Source organism: Phoca vitulina, unplaced genomic scaffold, assembly GCF_004348235.1.
Source record: "Phoca vitulina isolate PV1807 unplaced genomic scaffold, GSC_HSeal_1.0 scaffold4, whole genome shotgun sequence".
Lineage (NCBI taxonomy): Eukaryota > Metazoa > Chordata > Mammalia > Carnivora > Phocidae > Phoca > Phoca vitulina.
In genome coordinates this window covers 6,791,636-6,813,849 of record NW_022589707.1, presented here as the reverse complement: position 1 = coordinate 6,813,849, position 22,214 = coordinate 6,791,636, and the positions used below count along the sequence as shown (strand labels likewise).

General features: G+C 38.1%; 1 protein-coding gene across 3 annotated transcripts in view; it reads right to left on the bottom strand.

Annotated features, from left to right (window-relative positions):
• Window positions 1-22,214, bottom strand: part of BRAF (B-Raf proto-oncogene, serine/threonine kinase) — a 166,284-nt gene that overhangs the window by 138,295 nt on the left and 5,775 nt on the right. The gene's annotated exons all lie outside the window — the stretch shown is intronic.

Below are 22,214 nucleotides of genomic sequence, written 5' to 3'. Positions count from 1 at the left end.
ATTTATTTGACAGAGAGAGACACAGCGAGAGAGGGAACACAAGCACGGGGAGTGGGAGAGGGAGAGGCAGGCTTCCCGCGGAGCAGGGAGCCCGATGCGGAGCTCGATCCCAGGACCCCGGGATCATGACCTGAGCTGAAGGCAGACGCTTAACGACTGAGCCACCCAGGCGCCCCTGCCCTTTTTTCTATTTGGTATTATGTCTTTGTCTTAGTGATTCATACTTCTTTAGGTATATACTTCATACCACTTGTCCACTCATTCTATGTTGTGGTAGGTAACAAGATTAAGTTATTTGTGGCCTCCATGCTGGGAAGTCTCTCTCACTCTCTTTTGGATCTTTCACTCTGGAAAAACCCAACTGCCACTCTGTGAGGTGACCATGTGAGTGAATTTGGATGTGGATCTTCTGAAACCCCTGCCACAACCACATAAGGAAGAACAGAAGGAGATTCTCCCTCAGTCCAGCCTTGAGACAACTACAGACCTAGATGACTGACACCTTGACTTCAGCCTCTTGAGACACCATAAGCCAGAACCACCCAGCTAAACTGCTCTCAGATTCCTGACCCACAGAAACTGTAACATAAATAAATGTTTACTGTTTTCAGCTGCTAAATTTTGGGATAACTTATTACACAGCCATAGGTAATTAATACCTGTATATTACAAATATCTTCTATTCTGTACCTTGGTCTTTTCAGCCTCTTAGGGGGGGGTCTTAATAAATAGAAGTTTCTATTTTCAATGTAGTCAAATTTATCAATTTTTATGGTTTTCAGGTTTTTTTAAAGATCTTAGAGAGAGGGCGCCTGGGTGGCTCAGTTGGTTAAGCGACTGCCTTCGGCTCAGGTCATGATCCTGGAGTCCCGGGATCGAGTCCCACGACGGGCTCCCTGCTCAGCAGGGAGTCTGCTTCTCCCTCTGACCCTCCTCCCTCTCATGCTCTCTGTCTCTCATTCTCTCTCTCGCAAATAAATAAAATCTTAAAAAAAAAATTTTAAAAAAAGATCTGAGAGAGAGTGTGTATGTGTGTGTGTGGGGGGGTAGGTAGCAGAAGAAGGAGAGATAGCAGACTCCCCACTGAGTGCGGAGCCCAACATGGGGCTCAATCCCAGGACCCCAAGATCATGACCTGAGTTGAAACCAAGAGTCGGATGTTCAACCAACTGAGCCACCCAGGCGCCCCTGGTGTTCTCAGTCTTAAGAAACCCTTTCCTGGGGCGCCTGGGTGGCTCAGTCGTTGGGTGTCTGCCTTTGGCTCAGGTCATGATCCCAGGGTCCTGGGATCAAGCCCCGCATCGGGCTTCCTGCTGGGCGGGAGGCCCGCTTCTCCCTCTCCCACTCCCCCTGCTTGTGTTCCTGCTCTCGCTATCTCTGTGAAATAAATAAAATCTTTAAAAAAAAGAAAAAAAGAAAGAAAGAAACCCTTTCCTGCTTTGAGCTTATAAAAGTATGCTCCTTAAAAAAAAAAAAAAAGCTTTTCAGGGGCACCTGGGTGGCTCAGTCATCAGTCAGTTAAGCATCCGACTCTTGGTTTCAGCTCAGGTCATGATCTCGGGGTCCTGGGATCAAGCTCCCTGTTGGGCTCCCTGCTCCGTGGGGAGTCTGCTTGTCTCCCTCTCCCTCTGCTACTCCCTCTCTGTCTCTCTCAGGAATAAACAAATCTTTTTTTAAAAATAAAAACTTTTTAAAAGCTTTTTGTATTTAGTCTTTTTGTATTTAACCTTCAATCTACTAGGAATTGATTTTTGTGCAGAGTAAGAGGGAGTTCAAATTCATTTAATACAGTAAGCAAGTGTTCCAAACAAGTATATCCTTTCCCAACTAATTCACCAGCTCGTATTCACCCACCTACCTCCACATAAGCATATAAAATTCATTAGCAACCTCTACCTATTTCGGTTCACCTGTCATTTTGTTATTCATCTTCCCTTTTCTTTTTGTAGGCTCCTCAGACACCTGACACACAGGCTAGGCCTCAAAACCCAGGCCTGTGGGACCCTCAAAGTCACCCTCCCTCATTTGCTCCCCAAGGTCGCATAATTGCTCAAGGCATCATTCAGAAGCAGATCCTCCCTCCCTTTGGAGGCTATAATCCAATTGACATTCTTAAGGATCTATTTAAAGTAAAACCTGCCTACTTCTAAGCTTCCTACTGTTAAAAGAAATTAAAACTAATAAAAGAGTATAAAGAAAAAACATACACAACTGGGAAATTTTTTTTTTTTTAAGTAGGCTCCATGCCCAGTGTGGAGCCCAATGTGAGGCTTGAACTCACAACCCTGAGATCAAGAGTCCGACATTTAACTGACTGAGCCACCCAGGCACCCATAATCAGGAAAAATTTTAAATATAAAAATCAGGTAATAAAATTACAGTGATAAGTCTGTTGGTAGTCCTGGCACTCATCTGATATTTTACGAAGTGGTATATTAAAAATCTTAGCTATCACTAGAAATGGATCTTTGGGTTAAGAGTCACATCTCATGTTCACTAAGGTAATAACCAGGGCCCAGCAGTGCCTCACGTGTAGCAAGCATTCAAATTTGCTGACTGAAAAAATGGATTAAGGAAGTCTTATCTTACTGTTCTTTAATAATTCTTCAATTCTCGCCTCTTTTTACTTCCATACAAACTGTTAATCAAGTTGTCGAGTTCCAAAGAAAAACCTAAAGGCATTTGGATTTCAATACATCTACTGATCAATTTGCAAAAAACTGACATTTTTACCATACTTAGTCTTTCAATTCATTCTTAGTATACAATTTGTACCTTCATTTATTTAGGTCTTCCTGTATGTAAATAAAGTATAATTACCTTTTTTTATAAAGGCTTGTACATCTTAAATATCTAAAGTTCACTTTAAGTATCTCCTTTCCTAGGAAATCTTTCTGACCTCCATCCCTTAAGCTCATTTTGAATTACGTGCTCCTCTTCTGTGATTTCTCTGTACCAGGGGCACACACACACAGTACAATGTCCTTAATTCTTGATTTATTTGCTCCTACCACTAGATTGTAACCTCCTTAAGGACAGAGATGATCATTTCTGTATCACAGCACCTACCACACAACCAGCACAAAGGAGCTCAAGATTTTTAAACTTTAAGCAAATGAATAAATGTTCTCAATGAAAGTAAAGTACCAACTGTCTGATAAGGAAAAGGACCACCATTTATTGAGTAGCTTCTATGTGTTGGGCACAATACTACACTGAATGCTTACATGCATTATCATCTAATTCTAAAAGTAAATCACCCTCTTGACACATATTTTATAAAAGCCTAATATTAGGGGTGCTGGGTGGCTCAGTCGTTAAGCGTCTGCCTTTGGCTCAGGTCATGATCCCAGGGTCCTGGGATCGAGCCCCGCATCGGGCTCTCTGCTCCGCGGGAAGCCTGCTTCTCCCTCTCCCACTCCCCCTGCTTGTGTTCCCTCTCTCGCTGTGTCTCTCTCTGCCAAATAAATAAATAAAATCTTAAAAATAAAATAAAATAAAAAACAGAAAAAGAAAAAAAAAACTTAAAAAAAAAAAAGCCTAATATTAGTGTCACATGATGTAATGGGCATCAGGAATACTGTAGTGATTGATAGTCCTTACTACCTGGAGGTCAGAGTCTCATAAGCCTCAGTAAGAAAAGCAGCAGTCTTCACTCATTTGGGCTGTTATAAAAATAATACCATGAACTGGGTAGCTTACAAACAAAAGAAATTTATTTGTCACAGTTCTGGAAACTGGGAAGTCCAAGATCAAGGTGCCAGCAGATTTGGTGTTTGGTGAGGACCCATTTTGTGGTTCACAGATGGTGCTTTCTAGCTGTAATCTTTTTTTTTATAATTTATTTGACAGAGAGAGACACAGCGAGAGAGGGAACACAAGCAGGGGGAGTGGGAGAGGGAGAAGCAGGCTCCCCGCCGAGCAGAGAGCCCGATGCGGGGCTTGACAGAGCCAAAGGCAGACGCTTAATGACTGAGCCACCCAGGCGCCCCTCTAGCTGTAATCTTATATGCAGGAAGGGATGAGCTACCTGTAGGAGCAGGAATCCCAATCATGAGGGCTCTGCAACAGAAAAGTAAGGAGACAGGCGAAATGAAAGATGCTCTGGGGTTTCAAGTATAAATTACGGTAAGTGGAAAATATTACAAGAGGGGAAGAAGTAATTTAAAGGGAAAGATAACTAATTCAGTTTAGGACTTGCTGTCTTTGTGATGTCAGTGAGACATTAAGGTAAAATACTCAAGAGACCACTGGAAATGCAGGATGGAAACACCAGCTCAGAGGGTAGCCTGACTGTTAAGGATGCATAGTGGCCTCTGAAAGAACAGATTCAGTTGTGCAGTAAGAAATGGAAGACTGACTTTCAAGAAGTAAGGTCTGAATGCCTAAGACAGGTAGTCAGTGACCAGAAAGAAAAAAACAAAAGCTCGAGAGGGTATCAGAGTCAGGGAAGGTATTTGGTTTTGGATAGAATGACCTGGATACATTTGAAGGCAAACATCAAGTAACCAGTGTCAAGGACACATCTAAAGGGGGTGTGTGTGCATGTCAAATAGTGAGAGGGTAAGGATCTGAGATAGAAGGAAGAGACAGGTTGTCCTGCGCTGTTCCAAAGGACTAAACTAGGATGATGTTAGAACCTAGAGACAAAAATTCAAGAAAGTATATTTTAGCTTCACATGATGAGGTATCTTTATTAATAATAAAGATATTTCAGGCGCCTGGGTGGCTCAGTCAGTTAACTGTCTGCCTTCGGCTCAGAGCATGATCCCAGAGTCCTGGGATCAAGTTCCGCGTCGTGCTCCCTACTCAGCGGGGAGTCTGCTTCTCCCTCTCCCTCTGCCCCTCCACCCCACTCATTCTCTATCACTTGCGCTAATAAATAAAATCTTTAATAATAATAAAAAAGATATTTAACAAAGGAACAAACTGCCTTACTATTAAGGATATTCAATTGAATGCTTAATCATTTGTCAGAGATGCTACAGAAGAAATTTTGTACTATGTGAGAAGTAAGACTAGGTTCCTTTGACAATAAATTCTGACCTTTCTCATATTAAGCAGTAACTCCCAATCCCCCTCCTCCCAGCCCCTGGTAACCTCTATTCTAGATATTTTATGTAAGTGTAATTACACAATAGTTGTCCTTTTGTGTCTGGCTTATTTCACTTACCATAATGTTTTCAAGGTTTCCCCATGTTATATCATGTATCAGAATTTCTTTCCTTTTTTTCTTTTTTAATTTTCATTTTAAGTAGGCTCCATGCCCAACATGGGGCTCAAACCTACAACCCTGAGATCAAGAGTCGCATGCCCTACTGACTGAGCCGGCCAGGTGCCCCAGAACTTCTTTCCTTTTTATGACTAATACTCCATTTTATGTATATACTACATTTTATCTATTCATCTAGTCAAACACTTGGATTGTTTCCACCTTTTCTCTATTATAAATAATGCTGCAATGAGCATCAGTATGCAAGTATCTATTCAAGTCTGTTTTTTATTCTTATGGGTATATATTCTTGGAAGTGGAACTGTTGGGTCCTACAATAATTCTACTTTTAGTTTTTGAGGAACTTCCACTAAGAATAACGTTAATACAAAATTCACAATGAGATACCAATTCGTGACCAGTAGGATAACTATAATCCAAGGAAAGGAAAAGGAAAATAGCAAGTGCTGGTGAGGGTATGGAGAAATTGGAATCCTGATGATGGGTGGTGGGAATGTAAATGGAATACTTGTGGGAAAACAGTTTGGCAGTTATTTTGATATATGCCATAACATGGATGGACCCTGAAAACATTTCACTTAGTGAAATAAGATACAGAATGACAAATACTGTATGATTTCACTTATATGAGGTACTTAGAATAGGCAAATCCATAAAGATAGTAAATAGAAGAGAAGTTACCCCAGGGGCTGGGGAAGGAAGAAAGAAGGAATTATTTTTTAATTGGTGGAATTTTTTTTTTAATTGGTGGAGTTTTTGCTGGGGATGATGAAAAAATTGAGGATATAGATAGTGATAGTTAACAACATTTTGAATGTATTTAATGCCACTGAATTGTATACTTATAAATGGTTAAAATATTAATATATTTTACCACAATTTTTTAAAAATAAAAAAAATTAAATGTCAAATGATTCCTTGAGCCAATAAAAATTTATTAATCAGGACCCAATGCAGAAAAGAAAAAGATATATATCAGATATTTCAACCAGAAAGGCATTTAATACAAGGACTAAGATGGTTATCATTCAAAATATGGAAGGACATTAAAAAAAAAAAAAAGGAAGGATTAAGAATCAGAATAGCCACTCCAGTGAGGAGATAAAGAATACATTGCAAGCCAGGGGTCTAAAAGCTACTGCCATTACTGCCTCTACATATCCATGAAGCTGGTATTAAACACTGGAATCTCGGCCCAGACACCTCCACTGCTTCTATTCATTTAAATCTCACAACTTTGCTAACCACCCAAAGCAGCAGCAAAAACAAGTTTCCCTGTCCTCTTTGCCTTCCAAATTGTGGGAATTCATCTAGTGGAGAGAACCTAAGCTGCATCCACATTTGATGGAAGGGAGTTCAGGAAATGCACTGTATTTCATCACTTGCAAGATGTTAAAGTATTAAAAAAGTGAAAATTGGGTACATTTAGTTTACAATCAATAGCATATCATGGTTAACTGGCAATATTTTATTTTAGAAATATAAAATAATGGTGAATCTTAGAATTTGTGCCATCTTAAATTTAACAAAAACTGTTATTTTCAGCTTTCTAATAAAAAAACCTCTAAAAGCTCTCTAAATAGGGGCACCTGGCTGGCTCAGTCAGTGGAGCATGCAATTCTTGATCTCAGGGTTGTAGGTCTGAGCCCCATGTTGGATGTAGAGATTACTTAAAAATAAAATCTTAGGGGTGCCTGGGTGGTTCAGTTGGTTGGGCAGCTGACTCTTGATTTCAGCTCAGGTCATGATCTCAGGGTTATGAGATCCAGCCCTGAGTCAGGCTCCACACTCAGCTTGGAGTCTGCTTCAGATTCTCCCTCTCCCCCTGCCGTACCCCCCCCAACCCCCGGAATCACATTTGCTCGTGCGCTCTCTCTAAAATAAAAGCTTTAAACTAAACTAAAATCTTTTTAAAAAGCCCTCTTTTTATCTTCTTTTTATATTATCTTCTAAAAGCTTTATATTTTTGCATTTCACATAGAGGCATTTAATGTACCCAGAATTTTTTATCACTTTGAAGTTAAAGTCCAAATTAATTTTTCCAGTACCATTTACTGAAAAAGGCATTCTTTTCTTACTAATTACCAGCATATATCTGCCATATATTAAGTAACCTATATTTGTCATATATCAAATAATCTATAATTATAGATTTTCTTCTGTTTTGTTCCACTGGTCCATCCATCACTAGACTAGACTGCTCACAACAGTGTCTTAATTACTATACTTTGTAGTAAGTCTCAATAACTAGTAAAATAAATCTTCCCATACTGTCCTCTTTAAGAATGTCTTAGCTGCTTTGGCCCTTTATTGATTTTCCAGAGAATTTTAGAATCAGCTTTTTAAGTTCTACCTGAACAGTAACAAAAACAAAAACAAAAAAACAAAACCAACCAACCAACCAAAAAAATAACTAATGCCTTGATTGGAATTATATTAAATATATAAATTCATTTGGAGAATAATATCTATACAATGTTGAGTCTATCAATCCATGTACACGGTATTTTGCCCCATTATGTCTTCTTTAATTTACTTCAATAGGCTCTTTACACTTCATTCCATCTCGCACCTCAGACCTTTATCTGGAATCTTTCTGCCTAAAGTACATCCTTTGTAATTTCCTTTGGAAAGGGCTGATGGAGTTTGTTAAACTAAACTTTTACCTCATCCTTGAGGGATAGTCTTGCTAAGCAAGTACAGAATTTATAAGTATACACTAGCAATTATTTTGAAAATATACATACTTTTCTGTTGAGAAGTTAGCTATCGGTGCATAGCTCCTCCTTTGAGAGAAATCTTTTTTTCCTCTGGCTGAAGATTTTTCTCTTTGTATTTGGGTTTATGCCATTTCACTGATTTGTCTGGGTGCAGATTTCTTTTTATTTATATTATTAGAAATTCATTGAGCTTCCTATGTCTATCAACTGGTTTCTCATCAGAACTACAAAATTTTCAGCCAGAAATATCTCTTCAAATATTACTCTGCATCACTCTCTTTCCTCTCTTTATGAAACTTTGATTAAATATGTTAGATCTCACTCTTTCTCATCACGCAACCTCTCTTCAATATTTTCCATTGTTTTGACTCTCAGTAGTGCAGTCAGGAAAGTTTCTCCTGTCTTATCTTCCAGGTAACTAATTCTTCTTCAGTTAGGAATAACCTGCTCAATCTTTCCCTTAGGTATATCTGGCATAGTTTCATTTCTGCACTTTCTATTTGGTTTTTTCAAGTCTACTAAGTAACTTGTTATAGTCTCTTATTCTCTGCTTGTCTTCAAATTTGTCTTTTATTCTTTTAATATAACAAACATCAATGGTTTTAAATCCATCTGATATTTGAGAATTTTTTGGATCTGTTTCTTATTCACAGTGCTATTTCCATGCATGTTGTTACATTTTTCTTTTTAAAAAACTTATTTTGAGGTATATGTACATAAAGCAAACTACACAGTTATATGTCAATTATATCTCAATTTAAAAACTACACAAATCTTATATTACTTGAAGAATTCTACATACATATATCATGTAATTTTAACTTGTGTGTGTGTTTTTTACTATGCTTGGTTACTTGTGACAGTGTACTAATTACTGCCCTTGAAAAATTATTGGTGGCAATCCCCTTCAGAATGTAGGGCCTTTTTCCAAAGATAATTTGCCTTCCTTCTGACAGGCCTTGTGAGTACTACCAGTTTGAAACCAGGAACTGTGATAAATGGTTTGAGGGTCCCTAGACCACCCAGGAAGGACAAATCTAAGCTGCTTATCAGTTTGAGAGCTAAAACTGTGGTCACAACTTAAAGGATTTATTTTTCTTAATTTCCTTTTTCTTCCCCAGCTCCAAATCTACAATCCCCTAGATAAGGGAGTGGGGACACAGTTTAGTTCTGTTTCATCCTTAACCTAATGATGGAGTCCTTGGGATACCATCTTAAAATACAGTCGTTCTCTTCTTTGACTCTCACTTTGGACGAACTCTAGGCCTTGACTTCTATCCTCTTCATCTCATGAAGTATACCAAAACCAAAGCCCAAATTTAAATGGATTGGCAACTGCCCTCAGAGCAAAAGCTACTCCATCCTCTACTTATTTCTCCAGGTTCCTGCCTTTTTCCTAAAATTTGGCCTTGTAGCTGTCTACTACATCTTCAGCTCTTAATTCCTTTAAAAAATTTTAAAAATAATGTTTCCAAGATTTTTAGTTGTTTTCATCAAAAGGGCTGATCTGAAATAACGCAATCCACCATTACTGAAAACAGAAATCAATTTCCCCTTTTTATGGCAACTATTTTGTAACACCCCCTAAACTATCCTAAAATTAAATTCAGAGATAGCCTGCCTACATGAAATTTTAAAAGTCAGTAACACCCTAACTGTACTTTCAATCATATGAAATAAATTAGTAATAAAATATTTATTTCAAAATGTGCAGGCAATTATTAAAATAAACATAATGAGGGTATCAGATGCTCATATCTATACAGAGAATCGCTACAACTATAGTGGTTACAACTGTAGACTGAGAGGAAAAGTATTTGAGTCACTCAATTGTGTGCAAGTGGCATTGCCACCAATTATGTGATTTTCTGAAGTGGTGAAGAACTCCTGATAAAGTTCTGATCGAAAATTTTAATATTCCTCCAATTTATGTGATAACTAAATTCCTGCAACTTTTCGTGTATATTAAAACAATGCCTCATACCTAAAACAAAGTTAGTTTCTAAGCTCAGATCATTATTACCACTTTTGTCACCTACAAAGTCCAACAAATCACTCTAAGTCCTATGGTTATTCAAACAATTCTTAAATGTGCAGACTGTCCTGAACACTCAGAGAGCTGACTTCCCCTGGTCCTTGCTCATTAAAGGCTAATGCCGCCCTCTTCCCCCATATTTGTAACAACCAAAACACCTCCAAGTATTTCAAAACTGCCCTCTGGGGAAGAACTACCCACACGCAGACCCATTATCTGTAGAAGACATAGAGATGCATGACCAAACTCCATCTTCATGGAACAAATTGCTGCCCAGCTATGAGGACAGTCAGCAGACAGCTTCCAAATGTCACCTCCTTCCAAGTCCACCTTAACTGCAGCCCACATCCAAGCAAAGAGGCTCAGCCATTTGGCTCAAGTCCCTCTGACAGGCAATCCTCAGTCCAAAGGTCCATACTAAGAGGCAAAGGTTTTATGAGGCCCACCCACATCACAACGCAAGTTCATCCTTTATCATCCCAATCCTATATCTTGCCTCTTCCTTTCACAGGTGTTGATTCCTAGTAAATATCATGCACTGCAAACAGTGTCTCAGTATCTACCGTCAGAGAACCCAAGCTTCAACAGTGACATAGTGCATCTTACTGCTAAGTCTTTCCCTAAACATTTTTGGTGGTTTGACCTTTTCGCATCTTGAATCCACGCTACAAACCCTTACCAATTAAATCATCCTTAAACACTGCTTTCATCATTTATTTAAAACCTCCACATTCATCCCACTGCATATAATATAAAGCTCAATTTTTTTTCAGTCTAGAGGTGCCTGGGTGGCTCAGTCGTTTAAGCAACTGCCTTCAGCTCAGGTCATGATCTCAGGGTCCTGGGATCGAGCCCCGAGTTGGGCTTCCTGCTCAGCGGGGATCCTGCTTCTCCCTCTCCCTCTTTCCCCCCTCCGCCACCTTGTGCGTGCTCTCTCATGAATTAAAAAATATATTTTAAAAAATTAAAATTTTTTTCAGTCTATAACTACTTTCCACAATGCAGTCTTGTCTAACGTAGCCAAATTTTATTTCATACAAGCCACTCAACTATAAACATGATGATCCTGTTCCTTAAACAAAAGTTTCTAACTTTTTGGGGCGCCTGGGTGGCTCAGTTGGTTAGGCGGCTGCCTTCGGCTCAGGTCATGATCCTGGGGTCCTGGGATCGAGCCCCGCATCAGGCTCCCTGCTCGGCCGGAAGCCTGCTTCTCCCGCTCCCACTCCCCCTACTTGTGTTTCCCCTCACGCTGTCTCTCTCTCTGTCAATTAAATAAATAAATAAAATATTAAAAAAAAAAAAAAAAGTTTCTAACTTTTGTTTTCTAACTCCAGTTCTTTGCAAAGTCTATTCCCACTACCTTTTCTCCTTCCTTCCACCTGTCTAGGTTAAACACTAACTTCTATCAAGACCTCATTAGCCTATAACATTCCATTTCTGAACTCTTCCATCATCCACTCTGGCACTTAATCACATACTGACACGTGCATGCCCTCTTTCCTCCATCAAGAGCGTTATCTTTTAGGGGTGACTGGGTGGCTCAGTCGGTTAAGCATCCAACTCTTGATTTTTGGCTCAGGTCATCATCTCAGGGGTCATGGGATTAAGGCCCATGTCGGGCTCCACACTCAGCGGGGAGTCTGCTTAAGATTCTCTCCCTCCCCTTCTACCCCCCTGCCCGCACTCTCTAAATAAATAAATAAATAAATAAATAAATAAAATAAAATAAATAAATAAAATCTTTTTAAAAAAGTGTTATCTTTTAGAAGCCTTTTTCCCCTGCCATATGAAATCTCAAGCACAATTTCAGTATAGTAACTTATGAAGTGGAACTACTTTGGTTGAAGCAGAAATTGCTTCCCTACCCTCCACGAGCCCACTGAGTCTCTTCCTTGCTACTCTTTACCCTCAGAAATTCCTTGAGGTAACCTCACGGGTACCCAGTTTTTCAGTCTGAAGGAGAAAAACAAAACAAAACAACAAAAACCCTAGCTTTATAGTACTGAAGAACTTACTGCTGCATAAACCGGAAAGCTATGGTTAAGAACAGAAGTAGATAAGAAAATTGCCATATTCCAGGTGAGTGACAACTATCTGGTCTAAGAGTACTGAGAAAGAACACAGTAATTTAAGCAGCAGTAAGTACTACCAAGCAATGAAAAATAAATATGAATTCCACATAAGCCTTGACTTTAAAAGGGTCCAAAGTAGCCAGTAGCCACACGTGACTATTTAAATCAATCAGATAAATTTTAAAATCCAACTCTTCAGTTCTCCTATACACATTTTGAGTGCACAGTAGCCACCTGTGGACATATTAGACAGCACAGAACATTTCTCATGACAGAAATTTTGACTGAACGACATTGGTCTAAAGGGAATGGACAGATACCAACAGAAACTATACTATAGTAAATAAAATGATACCAAGTATACTTTGAGATACTATGTAAGCACAAAGCAGAGGCACCTAACTAGGCCTTGGAAAGAGGTTCAGGAAGGCTTCCTGCAATAAGTGAGCTAAGTATGAAAGGTTTGGATACGGTGATGACAGGAGAAGGAATTTATATTTCAGGCAGCAGGAAAAGCATGAGCAAAAGACAAGTCAAACTTGGAGAGCATTTGAAAGAAAGTAACAGGAAAACAAATGCTTCACTGTACAGTTTAAAAATTAAACTGCAATGAGGATGCTATTCTATATAGACAAAATAAATATTTAATAAAATTTCAATATAGAAAGAATCAAAGAATTATTTTTGAAAAGAAAATTAGTAACCAGACCTCTCCAAATTTAGCTTAAATTTGTGGCATGAAAATGGCAGGTACTTCATGAAGAAGTAATAATTCATGTTCTATTTCCCAATGATTCCATGTCTGTGAGTCAAAATGAGAATGACTCATATCAATTCTTAAATTGCCTTGGCAAGTTACATTTAACTTTGATCTGAGGACCTGCACCCAAAAGTCAGAAGTCCCACAATGCTGTCTGGACAACTGGTAAAATAATTTAATATTGCTTATCAATTTTATTCTTTGTCCCTAGTCCATTTACTCTCATGTGCTCCCAAACAACTTTAAGACCTTCACCTCTCTCCTTAATGCACATATCCCCAAGACTCACTCTTAGCTGATAACTTTCAGTCTTACTGAAAAAGAATAAAGCAATTGGAAGAGAACACACAGACTCCCAGCATCACATCTACCTACCTATCAACATTTGTATCTATATACTCTGCTTTACCATGTATTATCATAAAGTATCCGTGCTCCTACTGAGAGCCAATCCTTCCACTTGTACACTAAATCCCTTTCCCTCTTCCCTTCAGAGAGATTACTTCTCTCTCCCTCACTCTTATCCGTGCTCCTATTGAGAGCCAATCCTTCCATTTGTACACTAAATCCCTTTCCCTCTTCCCTTCAGAGATTACTTCTCTCTCCCTCACCCTTCCTTCTCTCTTTCTCCTCAGAAACCATTCATTTTTTTTAAAGATTTTATTTTATTTATTTGAGAGAGAGCACAAGAGGGGTAGGGTCAGAGGGAGAAGCAGACCGAGGGAGCAGGGAGCCCGATGCAGAACTCGATCCCAGGGCTCCAGGATCACGACCGGAGCCGAAGGCAGTCGCTTAACCAACTGAGCCACCCAGGCGCCCTGGGAAATCATTAATGTTTTACTCTCTAAGGATTCATTTCTATCACATGTCCTTATTTTTTTATCACTAAAAAAATTCCATGACCCCACTTCCCTAACTTGCTATTGCCCCATTTCTCTGTTCCCCTTTATGGGAAAATTCTTCACTATCTTCACTTCCCCTTTTATTCTCCCTTAAAATCACTCAGAGTATCTCCCTTGGAACCTCATTTCAATGCTCTATTCTTGTCTAGATCACAATACCTCTACTTTATTAACTCCAATGATGAATTCTTAGTATCTTACTTAACTTAGCAGCATACACAACTGACCACTCTCTATTAATAAACTTTCTTCATTCGATTTCCTACCTTACTGGTTGCTCCTTCTCAGGCTCCTCCTCTTTTCTCCAAACTTGGCTCTCTTTTTTCCTATCTATGCTCATTCCCTTGACAACCACATCAATATCACAGCTTTAAATACCATCCAAATCCCAAATTTAGGGTTGGCTAAATGCTATAACAAATACACTCGAAAGGTGTAAGGACTCAAATTCAATGAAAGCTTATTTCTTATCCATCTAATAGTACTAGGTTGTTGAAAAGGTTAGCAAGGTGGTCTTTATCCAAGCAGTATTCAGAAACCTAGGCTAATGGTCAATCTACTATTTACAACATAAGGCTTCCAACTTACCCTAGGGATCATCATGGTTCAACCAACCAGAAGGGAAAAACAGGAAGGAAGGTGTTTGTATGGACCAGACCTAGAATTAGTGTATATCACATGTGCTCATATTACATTAGCCAGAACTTAATCATATGACCACACCTAAGTACTAAGGAGAAGTGTCTAAGTGTATACTCAAGAAGAAAGTAGACATATATATGGCAAACAGTCTCTGTCACTAGGCCTCATTCCCAAACTCCAGACTCATAACAGCTTACTCAACATCTTTGACATGTAATAGATATTTCAAACTTAACATACCCCAAACTGAATTCTTAATCTGTGCCCTCCCCTCCCCCCTTGACACCTCTCTTTCTTGCACACCTCACATTCAATCTATCAACAAATCCTGTTGGCTCTACTTTAAAAACATCCAGAATCTGATCACTTCTCAATACTTCTACTGCTTCCAATCTGGTCTAAATCACTGTCTAGATAATCCCAAAAGCCTCCTCTCTGGTTCCCCTACATCTACCCTTGTCCATTTAGAGTCTATTCTCTACATAGCAACCAGAATCTTTCTGTTAAAAAGTAACTCATGTAACTCCGTTCTGACTGCTCAAACTTTGAATGGCTACCCATTTCACTTAAAGCAAAAGTCAAAGGCCTTTGGTCATGCTTCTGTTCCCACTCTTACCCCAACACCTCTTAGATTTCACCTCCTACTACTTACTTGCCTCCCTTCTTTAAGCCACTGCAGCAACTTTGACCTCCTTGCTGTTTCTCTAATAGGCAAGGCACATTCCTGACTCAGAACCTTTGAATTTGGTTCTTCTGTCTGAAATGCTTATCCTCTACCTTCTAAAATCTTTGCTCAATATTAACCTTCTCAACTAAAGCCCTACCCTAATCTCCCTATTTTAAATCTCCCTATTTTAAATTGCAAACCTTGTCCTGTTCTACTTTTCTTTTTCCATAGTACTTATTACTTTCAAACATACTATATAATTTTCTTTCTGTGTGTCTGTCTGCCCCTCCCCCACTCCATACACAGACGTCCACCGGCATATAAGCTAGGTAAGGGTAGAGATCTTTGATTTGTTTCCAAATGTACTCCTAAGCACCTAGAGTACTACTTGGCATATTGTAGGCACTCAAATATTTACTGAATACTTGAATACCTACTGGCCTATGAAATGACTTAAAAACAAAAGTCATCGGGGCACCTGGGTGGCTCAGTCGTTAAGTGTCTGCCTTCAGCTCAGGTCATGATCCCAGGGTCCTGGGATCAAGCCCCACATCGGGCTCCCCGCTCCGCGGGAAGCCTGCTTCTCCCTCTCCCACTCCCCCTGCTTGTGTTCCCTCTCTGGCTGTGTCTCTCTGTCAAATAAATAAAAACTTAAAAAAAAAAAGTCATCAATATAGTTTTAGAAGGATGACAAAAAAAATGGTGGATCATAGCTTTAAAAATATCAAAGTCTAACACAAGTCTTAATGCTTATATTTTTTTCTATAAAGTCATGAGACACAGTCTCTGTACTATCATATTAATACATTATACCTCTTTCCTATGAAATGCTTAGTAAAAGTATCAATATGTTGGCACTTTGTTTCTTTAACTCAGTAGTGGTTTAAAGATAACACTGAATGTAATCAACATTCCAACTGTTCTATCAACAATCAATATTCAAACAGTCCTATCAAATTGTCCATCAACAATCTTCTATTAAGAACCACCAAAAGTTTGTAACAGCTAGAGCCATGGGCTGTCACTGAACATTCTAAAAAATGCCATAAGGACTTCTGAAAGGTAAAATTTGAATATATTTTTTGTCTTGAAAACTGACAGAAAAATAACACTACTATTATTTTGTGAAGGCTTTTACATGTTCATAATCTCATTTTATTCTCATACCACTCCATATGGGAGGCAGAGGGAAAATCAAACAGTGAATGAATGGCATCAACACAGAACAGTTGCTATAACTATTTAAACCATTCTTTCAAAGACCCACCCATGATAACCAATAACCAAAAGTTTCCTTCATTTTTTTTTTTTTGAGAGAGAGAATGCACGTGCAGGCGAGGTAGGGGAGGGGCGGGGGAGAGAGAGAATCCCAAGCAGGCTCGTGCTGAGCCAACTCAGGGCTTGATCCCATGACCTGAGCAGAAATCAAGAGTGGGTGGCTTAACTGACTGAGCCACCCATGCACCCCTTCCTTCATAAAAAATATAGAAACTTAAGTGTCAAACTCAATAGCAGAAAAATCCTCTGCAATAGAGTTACCAAAAGGTTACACTAAACTAAATTTTCATGCATAATGAAACTTAACTTGAGACTGTGTAACTTAATGTTAATATGAGAAGACACCTGCAGGAAGAAGATACAGGTGTAATAGTTCAAATGTTAGAAGTATGAAAAAACTAAGGGGAAATGAACACTTTCAGTGGTTGTACAATAGGAATGTAACGACTACACTGAATTGTAATCTCTTCCCTATCTGAAGTTCTGACACCATTCCCATGGAAATACAATTATACAATTGTGTAAGAAAGCAATTTTGAGCTATTTAGGAACAACAATAGTACTTTACCTTTTTATATTAAAAAAAGTTATAAAGGCAATAATTGTTTGGTATTCACAGAAGATAAAATGCTTTTATAATGAATGGGAATTAAATTACCTCCATATAACATTACCAGAAATTATGCTAAGAACTCTAAAAAATAATACCTACATAAGACTCTTAAATTAGTAATTGTTCATTTTTCTCCCCTAAGTTGCACAAAGACTTCTAAGTAGACGGTATAAACTTTAAAACAGAGGAAAAGCGATTAGACCCAGGCTGACAATACAAAACATACAGGTTCCAATAACTATTTATAATGTTACTGTTGGAGCTATTAATCCCCATTCATCTTAAAATTCCATCTAGGAGCACCGGAGTGGCTTAGTCAGTCAAGCTGAAACTCTTGATTTCAGCGCAGGTCATGATCTCAGGATCCCCGCGCGCCCCGCGCGTCAGGCTCCATGTCCAGCTCCACATTGGGCATGGAGACTGCTTAAGATTCTCTCTCTCCCTCTGCCCCTACCCCCACCACGCTCAGTCTGTCTCAAAAAATAAATAAAACTCATCTATAAGACCAAACAGAAATTTATTTTCCAGATACTGTAATGTAGAAGACAGTTTAAAAATCCTATATCAATACAGGAACATACTCAAGCAGTATTTTAAACTGCTTCAAAATACTCAAAGATAAGTGACTAGTTCAAAGCATCCTAAAATTTCAATTAATTTAAGCTGTTCTAAAAATAGAAAGTCATTTTTTGTTATGAATTTAATGGCTATATATTTACTACAAGAAAAATATAAGAATATTTCTCAATTTAATTTAAACAGAAAGTATCTTTTACAATAAGGAAAAGCAATTTTTAAAGATTTATTGATTTATCTGAGAGTGTGCACAAGCGCCGGGGTGGGGGGCGTGGCTGAGGGAGAGGAAGAGAAGCAGACTCTCCAATGAGTGTGAGCCCGATAGGGGGTCTCCACCCGAGGACCCTGAGATCATGACCTGGGCCCAAATCAGGAGTTGGACACTTAACCAACTGAGCCACCCAGGTGCCCTAGGAAAAGCTTTTTTTTTTTTTTTTTTAAACACACTAATTTTGGAACAACAGCTGAAAATGGTCTGCCAAAATGTTGAGTTTCTCTCTCCCTGGAAGTGTAGTTTCAAAATTTGCAAGGTAATCAAATACAATTGGAATAACACTCCTTATAACATGAACAAAAGTCTAGATGGTATCTACCTTACCAATTGTCACATAGCCCTGTACTAGTCTGGTATTCAAGACTTATGCTCTATGAATACATTTGCTGATTTTTTTGCTTTTAAATACCTAAATGAAAAGCATGACCAGAAATATTTTATATTGTAGGGGCTCCCCTAGGCTAAGCAATAAAAAGCTGTCACCAGTGTAATTAAAAAAAAAAAAAAAAAAAAAAAAGATGAAGGATCCTATGGGCCCCAGTGAAAAAAGGTAGAAATATGACCAACTACCATATGCGTTATCCTTAGTAAAAACAATTTAATGATGACTCTAATATTAATAAAGGTGCTAATTCTGGAAGATCACAGAACATGACATAGGTTTCAAATGGAAAAACTCTTATAATGAAGATGGAGAATAACATAGTATAAACTAGTATCTTCCACCAACTGACATTTTCAGTGACTTCTCTGGTGAATAACAGCTTTATATACTCACTTTCACCCATATGTATCTTCATTACAGTTAATATTTTATTTTTGCAATTTGGTAAAAAGGACATTACTGACTTTTTTGTGCAACCTACTGAAACATCCCCTTCATTTCTTATAAAGAAATTAATTTTGGATATATCAGGTTTTCTTGAACCTCACCACCAAATAATTTGAAATAGGAGTGTACTAATTATATACAGCAGTGAATCTTAAGCTTTTTTGAGGTAGAAAACACCTTTGAGAATAAAAAAATTATGGACCTTTTCCTTCCAAAAGTATAGTTAACATAAGAAATTAAAAAATCAAATTTTAAAGTTCTAAAAATCCTAAGAATTGGATCTACCTAATTTTAAGAATTAACTATAAAGCTACAGTAATCAAGATACTGTGGTACTGGCCAAAGAAGAGACATATAGGTCAATAAAAGAGAGTACAAAACTCACATATATAATCAATTGATTTCAATAAAGGTGCCAAGGTAAGTTGATAGAAAAAAGTTTCTTCAAGACCTATGAAACAACTGGATACCCATATGAAAAAGAATGAACTTTAGCCTCTAGCTCACAACATATATAAAATTAACTCCAAATGGATCACAGACCTAAATGTAATAGCTAAAACTGTAACATTTCTAGAACAAAAACATGGGAGAAAATTTTATGATTTTTTTTAAAAGATTATTTATTTATTTATTTGACAGCAAGAAAGAGACAGCAAGAGCAGGAACATAAGCAGGGGGGAGTGGGAGAGGGAGAAGCAGGCCTCCCATGGAGCAGGGAGCCCGATGCGGGGCTCGATCCCAGGACCCTGGGACCATGACCTGAGCCAAAGACAGACGCTTAACGACTGAGCCACCCAGGCATCCGGAAAATTTTATGATCTTAAGTTAGACAAAGATTTACTGAATAGGAGACACAAAAAGCAGGAAACATAAAAGAAAAAAATGATAAATTGGACTTCATCAAAAATAAAACTTCTACTCTTCAAAAGGCAATTAGGAAAATGAAAAAGGCAAGTCACAACTGGAGGCATGTGCAAAACATAAATCTGATATAAAGGACTTATATCCAGAATATAAATATAGCACTCTTACAACTCCACGAGAAGATAAATACTGAATAAAAAGATTTAAATGGGAGACTTAACCAAAGAAAATACATGGATAGTAAATAAGCACATAAACAGATGTCCAACATTAGTTATTAGAAAAATACAAATCAAAACCACAACGAGCAACTACTACCTATCTACTAGAATGGCTAAAACTAAGAAGACTGACAATACCAAATGCTGACAAGGATACAGAATAACTGCAACACTCATTCACTATGGGTGACAATACAAAATGGTACTAGTTTGGCAGTTTTTTTTTTTCCCAGTGTAGTTAACATACATTGTTATATTAGTTTCAGATGTACAATATAGTGACTCAACAGTTTCATATATTGCCCAGTGCTCATCAAGGTAAGTGTATTCTTAATCGCCTTCACCTATTTCACCTATCCCTCTACCCACCTCCGTGCTGGTATCCATGTTTGTTATCTGTAAGTTAAGAGTCTGTTTTTTGGGGTGCCTGGGTGGCTCAGTCGGTTAAGCATCTGTCTTTGGCTCAGGACATGATCCCAGGGTGCTGAGATGGAGCACCATGTCTGGCTCCCTCCTCAGTGGGCAGTCTGCTTCTCCTTCTGCCCCTTACCCTGCTCTTGTGCTCTCTCCCTCTCTCTCACAAATAAATCAATCTTAAAAAAAAAAAAAAAAAAAGTTTTTTTTTGTTTGGCTTTTTTTCTCTCTGTTCATTTGTTTTGTTTCTTAAATTCCACATGAGTGAAATCATATGGTATTTGTCTTTCTCAGACTTATTTCATTTAGCATTATACTCTCTAGATCCATCCATGTTGTTGCAAATGGCAAGATTTCATTCTTTTTACGGCTGAATACTATTCACACACACACACAGACATATACATACACACACACACACATATAAATATATATACACATACATACACACACACCACTTCTTTATCCATTCATCAGTTGATGGACCCTTGGGCTGCTCCCATAGTTTGGCTATTGTAAATAATGCTGCAATGAATACAAGGGTGCATATATCTCTTCAAATTAGTGTTTCTGTATTCTTTGGGTAAATACCAGTAGTGTGATTACTGGATCATAGGGTAGTTCTATTTTTATTTTTGTGAGAAATCTCCATACTGTCTTCCAACAGCAGCTGCATCAGCTTGCATTCCCACAAGCAGTGCATGAGGGTTCCTTTTTCTCCATATCCTCGTCAACACTTGTTATTTCTTGAGTTTTTTATTTTAGCCATTCTGACAGGTGTGATGTGATTTATCTCATTGTGGTTTTGATTTGCATTTCCCTGATGATGAGTGATGTTGAGCATCTTTTCATGTGTCTGTTGGCTATCTCTATGTCTTCCGTGGAGATATGTCTGTTCATGTCCTCTGCCCATTTTTTAATTGGATTGGCAGTTTCTTATAAAGTTAAATATATACTTACCATACAATCCATAAACCCCATTTTAAGGTCCTTACTCAAGAGAAATGGAAACCAATAGCCACACAAAAACCTGAACCCAAATGTTTATAGCAATCTTTATTATAATTGCTGAAAAGTAAAAATGACCTTACTACCCATCAACTGGTAAATGTATAAATAAATTGGGACACATCCAGACAACAGAATATTACTAAACAATAAGCAGAAACTAATTGTTGATACATACAGCATGGGTGAATCTCAAAAACATCAAAGTAAATGAATGAAGCCAAATATGAATCACCCCATACTGGATGATTTCATTCGTGTAACTTTCTGGAAAAGGTAAAACTAGAGATCAGACCAGTTTCTGCCAGGAACTGAGGGCCAGGGAAGGGGACAGAATGCAGGGAAACTAGGAACTTTTTGAGATGATGGAAGTGTTCTGTGTCTTGACTGTGGCAGTAGTTGCAGGATCATGTACATTTGTCAAAACTCACCAAACTGTACAGTTAAAATGGTACATTACGGTATATGTAAATTATGACCGAATAAACCTGATTGTTCTCAAAAAGCAATTATGAACTTTCTATAGACCTCTAACCCACATCTTAATTTCAGAACCTCTAATATGATATAATTCAGTCTCCCCTAGACCAGGAGTCTGAAAACTTTGGCCCATGAACTAAATCTGGGCCATCATCTATTTTAATACAGACCACAAGACTAGTTTTACATTTTTAAATGGTTGAAAAAAATCATGAGTATTTCACGACACATGAAAATTATATGAAATTCAAATTTCAGTGTCCATAAGTAAGTTTTATTGGGTCAGGCTCATTTGCTTACACAGTCTATTAGCTGCTTTTGTGCTATAATGCCATTGTTGAGTCTGCTGAGTTGTTTTGACAGAGACAAAACAGGCCCATAGTGCCTAAAATTTTACTATTTGAACCTTTACCAAAAAATGTTTGCTGACCACTGTCTTAGACACATGTCGTTGAAATTTTCTACATAGATTATTACAATTGAGAAGATTCATGCCAGGACACATCTCTCTTCATACACAGGAGCTCTAAAATTATCACAGCCATAAAATGCTTTTTTTCAAGGAAACCAACATGTAAAGCAGATAAATGAAGAACTTCAAGAGTTAAGGTGTAGGGGGA